Source organism: Salmo salar, chromosome 07 (assembly GCF_965601325.2).
Source record: "Salmo salar chromosome 07, fSalSal1, whole genome shotgun sequence".
Taxonomy (NCBI): domain Eukaryota; kingdom Metazoa; phylum Chordata; class Actinopteri; order Salmoniformes; family Salmonidae; genus Salmo; species Salmo salar.
In genome coordinates this window covers 1067417-1080648 of record NC_138297.1, presented here as the reverse complement: position 1 = coordinate 1080648, position 13232 = coordinate 1067417, and the positions used below count along the sequence as shown (strand labels likewise).

At 39.9% G+C, this 13232-nt stretch overlaps 11 non-coding genes across 11 annotated transcripts; all 11 read right to left on the bottom strand.

The window, feature by feature from the left end:
- Positions 1 to 775: 775 nt before the first annotated feature.
- Positions 776 to 847, bottom strand: trnaa-cgc (transfer RNA alanine (anticodon CGC)). The gene has a single exon. It is a non-coding gene; the product is annotated as a tRNA-Ala (tRNA).
- Positions 848 to 1987: 1140 nt separating this feature from the next.
- On the bottom strand, positions 1988 to 2059 carry trnat-ugu (transfer RNA threonine (anticodon UGU)). Its single transcript has one exon. It is a non-coding gene; the product is annotated as a tRNA-Thr (tRNA).
- A 467-nt stretch (positions 2060 to 2526) lies between these two features.
- trnaa-ugc (transfer RNA alanine (anticodon UGC)) lies at positions 2527 to 2598 on the bottom strand. Its single transcript has one exon. It is a non-coding gene; the product is annotated as a tRNA-Ala (tRNA).
- Positions 2599 to 4277: 1679 nt separating this feature from the next.
- On the bottom strand, positions 4278 to 4349 carry trnaa-cgc (transfer RNA alanine (anticodon CGC)). Its single transcript has one exon. It is a non-coding gene; the product is annotated as a tRNA-Ala (tRNA).
- A 1140-nt stretch (positions 4350 to 5489) lies between these two features.
- trnat-ugu (transfer RNA threonine (anticodon UGU)) lies at positions 5490 to 5561 on the bottom strand. Its single transcript has one exon. It is a non-coding gene; the product is annotated as a tRNA-Thr (tRNA).
- Positions 5562 to 6028: 467 nt separating this feature from the next.
- Positions 6029 to 6100, bottom strand: trnaa-ugc (transfer RNA alanine (anticodon UGC)). Its single transcript has one exon. It is a non-coding gene; the product is annotated as a tRNA-Ala (tRNA).
- A 1138-nt stretch (positions 6101 to 7238) lies between these two features.
- trnat-ugu (transfer RNA threonine (anticodon UGU)) lies at positions 7239 to 7310 on the bottom strand. Its single transcript has one exon. It is a non-coding gene; the product is annotated as a tRNA-Thr (tRNA).
- A 467-nt stretch (positions 7311 to 7777) lies between these two features.
- trnaa-ugc (transfer RNA alanine (anticodon UGC)) lies at positions 7778 to 7849 on the bottom strand. The gene has a single exon. It is a non-coding gene; the product is annotated as a tRNA-Ala (tRNA).
- Positions 7850 to 11273: 3424 nt separating this feature from the next.
- On the bottom strand, positions 11274 to 11345 carry trnaa-ugc (transfer RNA alanine (anticodon UGC)). The gene has a single exon. It is a non-coding gene; the product is annotated as a tRNA-Ala (tRNA).
- Positions 11346 to 12483: 1138 nt separating this feature from the next.
- trnat-ugu (transfer RNA threonine (anticodon UGU)) lies at positions 12484 to 12555 on the bottom strand. Its single transcript has one exon. It is a non-coding gene; the product is annotated as a tRNA-Thr (tRNA).
- Positions 12556 to 13022: 467 nt separating this feature from the next.
- On the bottom strand, positions 13023 to 13094 carry trnaa-ugc (transfer RNA alanine (anticodon UGC)). The gene has a single exon. It is a non-coding gene; the product is annotated as a tRNA-Ala (tRNA).
- Between the last annotated feature and the right edge of the window lie 138 nt (positions 13095 to 13232).

The window sequence follows — 13232 nt, the reverse complement described above, 5'->3', positions numbered from 1 at the left end:
TTAGAATGTCAACATTCTGGAAAGTGGGAGTTGTGCAAAAGCTAATTTAACAACTAATTACACTCAACAGAGAAGTTGGGGATTAACGTTGGACCGCATTCATGTAAAGTACTGGCTCTTCCATAGAGATTCATCCCCTTACTATAATAGCTGTGTTGCAATATTGATACAACTTGCTTTTTCTGCAATGTCCTCCAAAAAAAGCACAGGTCTATGATATCAGATGTCTTTCATAAAGGCACAGAAGGGATTTGAACCCATGATCTTCGGTTTACAAGACCAACACCTTACCACTTGGACACCATGCCACTCTACATTCTGAATTATATATCAACATTCTGGAAAGTAGTAGTTGTGTAAATGTGAATTTGGCGCACAAATAAACTCAGTGGAGAATCTTGGGATTGAACCGAGGACCTCATACATATTTTGCATGCACTCCCCCTCTGAGCTTCCATCGCATTTCATTTGCAGATAAAATGCAACATCAATACAATGTACTTTTTATATACACCACTCCATTGAAACAACAATGAAATGATAGCAGCAATTCTTAAACCAGGTACAGACTGGGATCGAACCCATGAACTTCAGTTTTTGAAAATGACGCCATAAAAGATGGCAACCATGCCACTTCTGTTCTATAATTGTACGAACAGGGATTGAAGGAATGTTCTTCAGATTACAAAACCAAATTATTTAGCACGTCTCTGTTTCCTGCTTAGAATTACAACATTCTGTAAAGTAGGAGTTGGGTCAATGCAATAATTTTAAATGGAGATGCTGGGGATTGAACCCAGGACCTCATACATGCGAAGCATGCGCTCTACCACTGAGCTACATCCCCGTTCTGGGAGAGATAAAAAATGTTTCTTATTTGATTTTATTTCACCTTTATTTAACCAGGTAAGCAAGTGGAGAACAAGTTCTCATTGAGAACTGCAACCTGGCCAAGATAAAGCAAAGCAGTGCGACACAAACAACAACATAGAGTTACAAATGGAATAAACAAGCGTACAGTCAATAACACAATAGAAAAAAAGAAAGTCTATATTCAGTGTGTGCAAATGGCATGAGGAGGTAAGGTAATAAATAGGCCATGGTAGTGAGGTAATTACAATTTAGCAAATTAACACTGGAGTGATAGATGAGCAGATGATGATGTGCAAGTACAAATACTGGTGTGCAAAAGAGCAGAAAGTAAATAAAAACAATATGGGGATGAGGTAGGTAGATTGGGTGGGCTATTTACAGATGGCCTATGTACAGCTGCAGCGATCGGTTAGCTGCTCAGATAGCTGATGTTTAAAGTTAGTGAGGGAAATATAAGTGTCCAGGTTCAGCGATTTTTGCAATTCGTTCCAGTCATTGGCAGCAGAGAACTGGAAGGAAAGGCAGCCAAAGGAGGTGTTGGCTTTGGGGATGACCAGTGAGATATATCTGCTGGAGCGAGTGCTACGGGTGGGTGTTTTTATCGTGACCAGTGAGCTGAGATAAGGCGGAGCTTTACCTAGCATAGACTTATAGATGACCTGGAGCCAGTGGGTCTGGTGACGAATAGGTAGCGAGGGCCAGCCGACAAGAGCATACAGGTCGCAGTGGTCATATCAATACAATTTACCTTTTCTTTACACTGTTCTAATGAAAGTACATTTCCATAATATCAGCTATCTTCCATAAACGTCAAACAAGGTTTGAACCCATGTGCTTCAGTTTACAGAAACAGATGATTTAGCATATCTATTTCCTTCTTAGAATGTCAACATTCTGGAAAGTGGGAGTTGTGCAAAAGCTAATTTAACAACTAATTACACTCAACAGAGAAGTTGGGGATTAACGTTGGACCGCATTCATGTAAAGTACTGGCTCTACCATAGAGATTCATCCCCTTACTATAATAGCTGAGTTGCCATAATGATACAACTTGCTTTTTCTGCAAAGTCCTCCAAAAAAAGCTGAGGTCTATGATATCAGATGTCTTTCATAAAGGCACAGAAGGGATTTGAACCCATGATCTTCGGTTTACAAGACCAACACCTTACCACTTGGCCACCATGCCACTCTACATTCTGAATTATATATCAACATTCTGGAAAGTAGTAGTTGTGTAAATGTGAATTTGGCGCACAAATAAACTCAGTGGAGAATCTTGGGATTGAACCGAGGACCTCATACATATTTTGCATGCACTCCCCCTCTGAGCTTCCATCGCATTTCATTTGCAGATAAAATGCAACATCAATACAATGTACTTTTTATATACACCACTCCATTGAAACTACAAGGAAATGATAGCAGCAATTCTTAAACCAGGTACAGACTGGGATCGAACCCATGAACTTCAGTTTTTGAAAATGACGCCATAAAAGATGGCAACCATGCCACTTCTGTTCTATAATTGTACGAACAGGGATTGAACGCATGTTCTTCAGATAACAAGACCAAATTATTTAGCACATCTCTGTTTCCTGCTTAGAATTTCAACAGTCTGTAAAGTAGGAGTTGGGTCAATGCAATAATTATAAATGGAGAAGCTGGGGTTTGAACCCAGGACCTCATACATGCAAAGCATGCGCTCTACCACTGAGCTACATCCCCGTTCCAGAAAAGATAAAAAATGTTTCTTATTTCATTTTATTTCACCTATATTTAACCAGGTAAGCTAATGGAGAACAAGTTCTCATTGAGAACTGCGACCTGGCCAAGATAAAGCAAAGCAGTGCGACACAAACAACAACACAGAGTTACAAATGGAATAAACAAGCATACAGTCAATAACACAATAGAAAAAAAGAAAGTCTATATTCAGTGTGTGCAAATGGCATGAGGAGGTAAGGTAATAAATAGGCCATGGTAGTGAGGTAATTACAATTTTGCAAATTAACACTGGAGTGATAGATGAGCAGATGATGATGTGCAAGTACAAATACTGGTGTGCAAAAGAGCAGAAAGTAAATAAAAACAATATGGGGATGAGGTAGGTAGATTGGGTGGGCTATTTACAGATGGCCTATATACAGCTGCAGCGATCGGTTAGCAGCTCAGATAGCTGATGTTTAAAGTTAGTAAGGGAAATATAAGTGTCCAGCTTCAGCGATTTTTGCAATTCGTTCCAGTCATTGGCGGCAGAGAACTGGAAGGAAAGGCAGCCAAAGGAGGTGTTGGCTTTGGGGATGACCAGTGAGATATATCTGCTGGAGCGAGTGCTACGGGTGGGTGTTTTTATCGTGACCAGTGAGCTGAGATAAGGCGGAGCTTTACCTAGCATAGACTTATAGATGACCTGGAGCCAGTGGGTCTGGTGACGAATAGGTAGCGAGGGCCAGCCGACAAGAGCATACAGGTCGCAGTGGTCATATCAATACAATTTACCTTTTCTTTATACTGTTCTAATGAAAGTACATTTCCATAATATCAGCTATCTTCCATAAACGTCAAACAAGGTTTGAACCCATGTGCTTCAGTTTACAGAAACAGATGATTTAGCATATCTATTTCCTTCTTAGAATGTCAACATTCTGGAAAGTGGGAGTTGTGCAAAAGCTAATTTAACAACTAATTACACTCAACAGAGAAGTTGGGGATTAACGTTGGACCGCATTCATGTAAAGTACTGGCTCTTCCATAGAGATTCATCCCCTTACTATAATAGCTGTGTTGCAATATTGATACAACTTGCTTTTTCTGCAATGTCCTCCAAAAAAAGCACAGGTCTATGATATCAGATGTCTTTCATAAAGGCACAGAAGGGATTTGAACCCATGATCTTCGGTTTACAAGACCAACACCTTACCACTTGGACACCATGCCACTCTACATTCTGAATTATATATCAACATTCTGGAAAGTAGTAGTTGTGTAAATGTGAATTTGGCGCACAAATAAACTCAGTGGAGAATCTTGGGATTGAACCGAGGACCTCATACATATTTTGCATGCACTCCCCCTCTGAGCTTCCATCGCATTTCATTTGCAGATAAAATGCAACATCAATACAATGTACTTTTTATATACACCACTCCATTGAAACAACAATGAAATGATAGCAGCAATTCTTAAACCAGGTACAGACTGGGATCGAACCCATGAACTTCAGTTTTTGAAAATGACGCCATAAAAGATGGCAACCATGCCACTTCTGTTCTATAATTGTACGAACAGGGATTGAAGGAATGTTCTTCAGATTACAAAACCAAATTATTTAGCACGTCTCTGTTTCCTGCTTAGAATTACAACATTCTGTAAAGTAGGAGTTGGGTCAATGCAATAATTTTAAATGGAGATGCTGGGGATTGAACCCAGGACCTCATACATGCGAAGCATGCGCTCTACCACTGAGCTACATCCCCGTTCTGGGAGAGATAAAAAATGTTTCTTATTTGATTTTATTTCACCTTTATTTAACCAGGTAAGCAAGTGGAGAACAAGTTCTCATTGAGAACTGCAACCTGGCCAAGATAAAGCAAAGCAGTGCGACACAAACAACAACATAGAGTTACAAATGGAATAAACAAGCGTACAGTCAATAACACAATAGAAAAAAAGAAAGTCTATATTCAGTGTGTGCAAATGGCATGAGGAGGTAAGGTAATAAATAGGCCATGGTAGTGAGGTAATTACAATTTAGCAAATTAACACTGGAGTGATAGATGAGCAGATGATGATGTGCAAGTACAAATACTGGTGTGCAAAAGAGCAGAAAGTAAATAAAAACAATATGGGGATGAGGTAGGTAGATTGGGTGGGCTATTTACAGATGGCCTATGTACAGCTGCAGCGATCGGTTAGCTGCTCAGATAGCTGATGTTTAAAGTTAGTGAGGGAAATATAAGTGTCCAGGTTCAGCGATTTTTGCAATTCGTTCCAGTCATTGGCAGCAGAGAACTGGAAGGAAAGGCAGCCAAAGGAGGTGTTGGCTTTGGGGATGACCAGTGAGATATATCTGCTGGAGCGAGTGCTACGGGTGGGTGTTTTTATCGTGACCAGTGAGCTGAGATAAGGCGGAGCTTTACCTAGCATAGACTTATAGATGACCTGGAGCCAGTGGGTCTGGTGACGAATAGGTAGCGAGGGCCAGCCGACAAGAGCATACAGGTCGCAGTGGTCATATCAATACAATTTACCTTTTCTTTACACTGTTCTAATGAAAGTACATTTCCATAATATCAGCTATCTTCCATAAACGTCAAACAAGGTTTGAACCCATGTGCTTCAGTTTACAGAAACAGATGATTTAGCATATCTATTTCCTTCTTAGAATGTCAACATTCTGGAAAGTGGGAGTTGTGCAAAAGCTAATTTAACAACTAATTACACTCAACAGAGAAGTTGGGGATTAACGTTGGACCGCATTCATGTAAAGTACTGGCTCTACCATAGAGATTCATCCCCTTACTATAATAGCTGAGTTGCCATAATGATACAACTTGCTTTTTCTGCAAAGTCCTCCAAAAAAAGCTGAGGTCTATGATATCAGATGTCTTTCATAAAGGCACAGAAGGGATTTGAACCCATGATCTTCGGTTTACAAGACCAACACCTTACCACTTGGCCACCATGCCACTCTACATTCTGAATTATATATCAACATTCTGGAAAGTAGTAGTTGTGTAAATGTGAATTTGGCGCACAAATAAACTCAGTGGAGAATCTTGGGATTGAACCGAGGACCTCATACATATTTTGCATGCACTCCCCCTCTGAGCTTCCATCGCATTTCATTTGCAGATAAAATGCAACATCAATACAATGTACTTTTTATATACACCACTCCATTGAAACTACAAGGAAATGATAGCAGCAATTCTTAAACCAGGTACAGACTGGGATCGAACCCATGAACTTCAGTTTTTGAAAATGACGCCATAAAAGATGGCAACCATGCCACTTCTGTTCTATAATTGTACGAACAGGGATTGAACGCATGTTCTTCAGATAACAAGACCAAATTATTTAGCACATCTCTGTTTCCTGCTTAGAATTTCAACAGTCTGTAAAGTAGGAGTTGGGTCAATGCAATAATTATAAATGGAGAAGCTGGGGTTTGAACCCAGGACCTCATACATGCAAAGCATGCGCTCTACCACTGAGCTACATCCCCGTTCCAGAAAAGATAAAAAATGTTTCTTATTTCATTTTATTTCACCTATATTTAACCAGGTAAGCTAATGGAGAACAAGTTCTCATTGAGAACTGCGACCTGGCCAAGATAAAGCAAAGCAGTGCGACACAAACAACAACACAGAGTTACAAATGGAATAAACAAGCATACAGTCAATAACACAATAGAAAAAAAGAAAGTCTATATTCAGTGTGTGCAAATGGCATGAGGAGGTAAGGCAATAAATAGGCCATAGTAGCGAAGTAATTACAATTTAGCAAATTAACACTGGAGTGATAGATGAGCAGATGGTGATGTGCAAGTACAAATACTGGTGTGCAAAAGAGCAGAAAGTAAATAAAAACAATATGGGGATGAGGTAGGTAGATTGGGTGGGCTATTTACAGATGGCCTATGTACAGCTGCAGCGATCGGTTAGCTGCTCAGATAGCTGATGTTTAAAGTTAGTTAGGGAAATATAAGTGTCCAGGTTCAGCGATTTTTGCAATTCGTTCCAGTCATTGGCAGCAGAGAACTGGAAGGAAAGGTGGCCAAAGGAGGTGTTGGCTTTGAGGATGACCAGTGAGATATATCTGCTGGAGCGAGTGCTACGGGTGGGTGTTTTTATCGTGACCAGTGAGTTGAGATAAGGCGGAGCTTTACCTAGCATAGACTTATAGATGACCTGGAGCCAGTGGGTCTGGTGACGAATAGGTAGCGAGGGCCAGCGGACTAGAGCATACAGGTCGCAGTGGTCATATCAATACAATTTACCTTTTCTTTACACTGTTCTAATGAAAGTACATTTCCATAATATCAGCTATCTTCCATAAACGTCGAACAAGGATGAACCCATGTGCTTCAGTTTACAGAAACAGATGATTTAGCATATCTATTTCCTTCTTAGAATGTCAACATTCTGGAAAGTGGGAGTTGTACAAAAGCTAATTTAACAACTAATTACAATCAACAGAGAAGTTGGGGATTAACGTTGGACCGCATTCATGTAAAATACTGGCTCTAGCATAGAGATTCATCCCCTTACTATAATAGCTGTGTTGCAATATTGATAGAACTTAATTTTCTGCAAAGTCCTCCAATTAATGCACAGGTCCATGATATCAGATGTTTTTCATAAAGGGACAGAAGGGATTTGAACCCATGATCTTCGGTTTACAAGACCAACGCCTTACCACTTGGCCACCATGCCACTCTACGTTCTGAATTATATATCAACATTCAGGAAAGTAGTAGTTGTGTAAATGTGAATTTGGAACACAAATAAACTCAGTGGAGAATCTTGGGATTGAACCGAGGACCTCATACATATTTTGCATGCACTCCCCCTCTGAGCTTCCATCCCATTTCATTTGCAGATAAAATGCAATATCAATACAATGTACTTTTTATATACACCACTCCATTGAAACTACAAGGAAATGATAGCAGCAATTCTTAAACCAGGTACAGACTGGGATCGAACCCATAAACTTCAGTTTTTGAAAATGACGCCATAAAAGATGGCAATCATGCCACTTCTGTTCTATAATTGTACGAACAGGGATTGAAGGAATGTTCGTCAGATTACAAAACCAAATTTTTTAGCACCCCTCTGTTTCCTGCTTAGAATTACAACATTCTGTAAAGTAGGAGTTGGGTCAACGCAATAATTTTAAATGGAGAAGCTGGGGATTGAACCCAGGACCTCATACATGCAAAGCATGCGCTCTACCACTGAGCTACATCCCCGTTCTGGGAGAGATAAAAAATGTTTCTTATTTTATTTTATTTCACCTTTATTTAACCAGGTAAGCAAGTGGAGAACAAGTTCTCATTGAGAACTGCAACCTGGCCAAGATAAAGCAAAGCAGTGCGACACAAACAACAACATAGAGTTACAAATGGAATAAACAAGCGTACAGTCAATAACACAATAGAAAAAAAGAAAGTCTATATTCAGTGTGTGCAAATGGCATGAGGAGGTAAGGTAATAAATAGGCCATGGTAGTGAGGTAATTACAATTTAGCAAATTAACACTGGAGTGATAGATGAGCAGATGATGATGTGCAAGTACAAATACTGGTGTGCAAAAGAGCAGAAAGTAAATAAAAACAATATGGGGATGAGGTAGGTAGATTGGGTGGGCTATTTACAGATGGCCTATGTACAGCTGCAGCGATCGGTTAGCTGCTCAGATAGCTGATGTTTAAAGTTAGTGAGGGAAATATAAGTGTCCAGGTTCAGCGATTTTTGCAATTCGTTCCAGTCATTGGCAGCAGAGAACTGGAAGGAAAGGCAGCCAAAGGAGGTGTTGGCTTTGGGGATGACCAGTGAGATATATCTGCTGGAGCGAGTGCTACGGGTGGGTGTTTTTATCGTGACCAGTGAGCTGAGATAAGGCGGAGCTTTACCTAGCATAGACTTATAGATGACCTGGAGCCAGTGGGTCTGGTGACGAATAGGTAGCGAGGGCCAGCCGACTAGAGCATACAGGTCGCAGCGGTCATATCAATACAATTTACCTTTTCTTTACACTGTTCTAATGAAAGTACATTTCCATAATATCAGCTATCTTCCATAAACGTCAAACAAGGATTGAACCCATGTGCTTCAGTTTACAGAAACAGATGATTTAGCATATCTATTTCCTTCTTAGAATGTCAACATTCTGGAAAGTGGGAGTTGTGCAAAAGCTAATTTAACAACTAATTACACTCAACAGAAAGTTGGGGATTAACGTTGGACCGCATTCATGTAAAGTACTGGCTCTACCATAGAGATTCATCCCCTTACTATAATAGCTGAGTTGCCATAATGATACAACCTGATTTTCTGCAAAGTCCTCCAAGTAAAGCACAGGTCCATGATATCAGATGTCTTTCATAAAGGCACAGAAGGGATTTGAACCCATGATCTTCTTTTTACAAGACCAACACCTTACCACTTGGCCACCATGCCACTCTACGTTCTGAATTATATATCAACATTCAGGAAAGTAGTAGTTGTGTAAATGTGAATTTGGCACACAAATAAACTCAGTGGAGAATCTTGGGATTGAACCGAGGACCTCATACATATTTTGCATGCACTCCCCCTCTGAGCTTCCATCCCATTTCATTTGCAGATAAAATGCAATATCAATACAATGTACTTTTTATATACACCACTCCATTGAAACTACAAGGAAATGATAGCAGCAATTCTTAAACCAGGTACAGACTGGGATCGAACCCATAAACTTCAGTTTTTGAAAATGACGCCATAAAAGATGGCAATAATGCCACTTCTGTTCTATAATTGTACGAACAGGGATTGAAGGAATGTTCTTCAGATTACAAAACCAAATTATTTAGCACGTCTCTGTTTCCTGCTTAGAATTACAACATTCTGTAAAGTAGGAGTTGGGTCAATGCAATAATTTTAAATGGAGAAGCTGGGGAATGAACCCAGGACCTCATACATGCAAAGCATGCACTCTACCACTGAGCTACATCCCCGTTCTGGGAGAGATAAAAAATGTTTCTTATTTTATTTTATTTCACCTTTATTTAACCAGGTAAGCAAGTGGAGAACAAGTTCTCATTGAGAACTGCAACCTGGCCAAGATAAAGCAAAGCAGTGCGACACAAACAACAACATAGAGTTACAAATGGAATAAACAAGCATACAGTCAATAACACAATAGAAAGCAAGAAAGTCTATATTCAGTGTGTGCAAATGGCATGAGGAGGTAAGGTAATAAATAGGCCATGGTAGTGAGGTAATTACAATTTAGCAAATTAACACTGGAGTGATAGATGACCGGTTGATGATGTGCAAGTACAAATACTGGTGTGCAAAAGAGCAGAAAGTAAATAAAAACAATATGGGGATGAGGTAGGTAGATTGGGTGGGCTATTTACAGATGGCCTATGTACAGCTGCAGCGATCGGTTAGCTGCTCAGATAGCTGATGTTTAAAGTTAGTGAGGGAAATATAAGTGTCCAGGTTCAGCGATTTTTGCAATTCGTTCCAGTCATTGGCATCAGAGAACTGGAAGGAAAGGCAGCCAAAGGAGGTGTTGGCTTTGGGGATGACCAGTGAGATATATCTGCTGGAGCGCGTGCTACGGGTGGGTGTTTTTATCGTGACCAGTGAGTTGAGATAAGGCGGAGCTTTACCTAGCATAGACTTATAGATGACCTGGAGCCAGTGGGTCTGGTGACGAATAGGTAGCGAGGGCCAGCCGACTAGAGCATACAGGTCGCAGTGGTCATATCAATACAATTTACCTTTTCTTTACACTGTTCTAATGAAAGTACATTTCCATAATATCAGCTATCTTCCATAAACGTCAAACAAGGATTGAACCCATGTGCTTCAGTTTACAGAAACAGATGATTTAGCATATCTATTTCCTTCTTAGAATGTCAACATTCTGGAAAGTGGGAGTTGTGCAAAAGCTAATTTAACAACTAATTACACTCAACAGAGAAGTTGGGGATTAACGTTGGACCGCATTCATGTAATGTACTGGCTCTACCATAGAGATTCATCCCCTTACTATAATAGCTGAGTTGCCATAATGATACAACTTGATTTTCTGCAAAGTCCTCCAATTAAAGCACAGGTCCATGATATCAGATGTCATTCATAAAGGGACAGAAGGGATTTGAACCCATGATGTTCAGTTTACAAGACCAACACCTTACCACTTGGCCACTATGCCACTGTACACTCTGAACTATATATCAACATTCAGGAAAGTAGTAGTGTAAATGTGAATTTGGCACACAAATAAACTCAGTGGAGAATCTTGGGATTGAACCGAGGACCTCATACATATTTTGCATGCACTCCCCCTCTGAGCTTCCATCCCATTTCATTTGCAGATAAAATGCAATATCAATACAATGTACATTTTATATACACCACTCCATTGAAACTACAAGGAAATGATAGCAGCAATTCTTAAACCAGGTACAGAATGGGATCGAACTCATAAACTTCAGTTTTTGAAAATGACGCCATAAAAGATGGCAATCATGCCACTTCTGTTCTATAATTGTACGAACAGGGATTGAAGGAATGTTCTTCAGATTACAAAACCAAATTATTTAGCACATCTCTGTTTCCTGCTTAGAATTTCAACATTCTGGAAAGTAGGAGTTGGGTCAATGCAATAATTTTAAATGGAGAAGCTGGGGATTGAACCCAGGACCTCATACATGCAAAGCATGCGCTCTACCACTGAGCTACATCCCCGTTCTAGGAGAGATAAAAAATGTTTCTTATTTTATTTTATTTCACCTTTATTTAACCAGGTAAGCTGGTGGAGAACAAGTTCTCATTGAGAACTGCAACCTGGCCAAGATAAAGCAAAGCAGTGCGACACAAACAACAACATAGAGTTACAAATGGAATAAACAAGCGTACAGTCAATAACACAATAGAAAAAAAGAAAGTCTATATTCAGTGTGTGCAAATGGCATGAGGAGGTAAGGTAATAAATAGGCCATGGTAGTGAGGTAATTACAATTTAGCAAATTAACACTGGAGTGACAGATGAGCAGATGATGATGTGCAAGTACAAATACTGGTGTGCAAAAGAGCAGAAAGTAAATAAAAACAATATGGGGATGAGGTAGGTAGATTGGGTGGGCTATTTACAGATGGCCTATGTACAGCTGCAGCGATCGGTTAGCTGCTCAGATAGCTGATGTTTAAAGTTAGTGAGGGAAATATAAGTGTCCAGGTTCAGCGATTTTTTCAATTCGTTCCAGTCATTGGCAGCAGAGAACTGGAAGGAAAGGCAGCCAAAGGAGGTGTTGGCTTTGGGGATGACCAGTGAGATATATCTGCTGGAGCGAGTGCTACGGGTGGGTGTTTTTATCGTGACCAGTGAGTTGAGATAAGGCGGAGCTTTACCTAGCATAGACTTATAGATGACCTGGAGCCAGTGGGTCTGGTGACGAATAGGTAGCGAGGGCCTGCCGACTAGAGCATACAGGTCGCAGTGGTCATATCAATACAATTGACCTTTTCTTTACACTGTTCTAATGAAAGTACATTTCCATAATATCAGCTATCTTCCATAATCGTCGAACAAGGATGAACCCATGTGCTTCAGTTTACAGAAACAGATGATTTAGCATATCTATTTCCTTCTTAGAATGTCAACATTCTGGAAAGTGGGAGTTGTGCAAAAGCTAATTTAACAACTAATTACACTCAACAGAGAAGTTGGGGATTAACGTTGGACCGCATTCATATAAAATACTGGCTCTAGCATAGAGATTCATCCCCTTACTATAATAGCTGAGTTGCAATATTGATACAACTTGATTTTCTGCAAAGTCCTCCAATTAATACACAGGTCCATGATATCAGATGTCTTTCATAAAGGCACAGAAGGGATTTGAACCCATGATCTTCGGTTTACAAGACCAACGCCTTACCACTTAGCCACCATGCCACTCTACGTTCTGAATTATATATCAACATTCAGGAAAGTAGTAGTTGTGTAAATGTGAATTTGGCACACAAATAAACTCAGTGGAGAATCTTGGGATTGAACCGAGGACCTCATCCATATTTTGCATGCACTCCCCCACTGAGCTTCCATCCCATTTCATTTGCAGATAAAATGCAATATCAATACAATGTACTTTTTATATACACCACTCCATTGAAACTACAAGGAAATGATAGCAGCAATTCTTAAACCAGGTACAGACTGGGATCAAACCCATAAACTTCAGTTTTTGAAAATGACGCCATAAAAGATGGCAATCATGCCACTTCTGTTCTATAATTGTACGAACAGGGATTGAAGGAATGTTCTTCAGATTACAAAACCAAATTATTTAGCACGTCTCTGTTTCCTGCTTAGAATTACAACATTCTGTAAAGTAGGAGTTTGGTCAATGCAGTAATTTCAAACGGAGATGCTGGGGATTGAACCCAGGACCTCATACATGCAAAGCATTCGCTCTACCACTGAGCTACATCCCCGTTCTGGGAAAGACTAAAAATGTATCTTATTTCATTTTATTTCACCTTTATTTAACCAGGTAAGCAAGTGGAGAACAAGTTCTCATTGAGAACTGCAACCTGGCCAAGATAAAGCAAAGCAGTTCGACACAAACAACA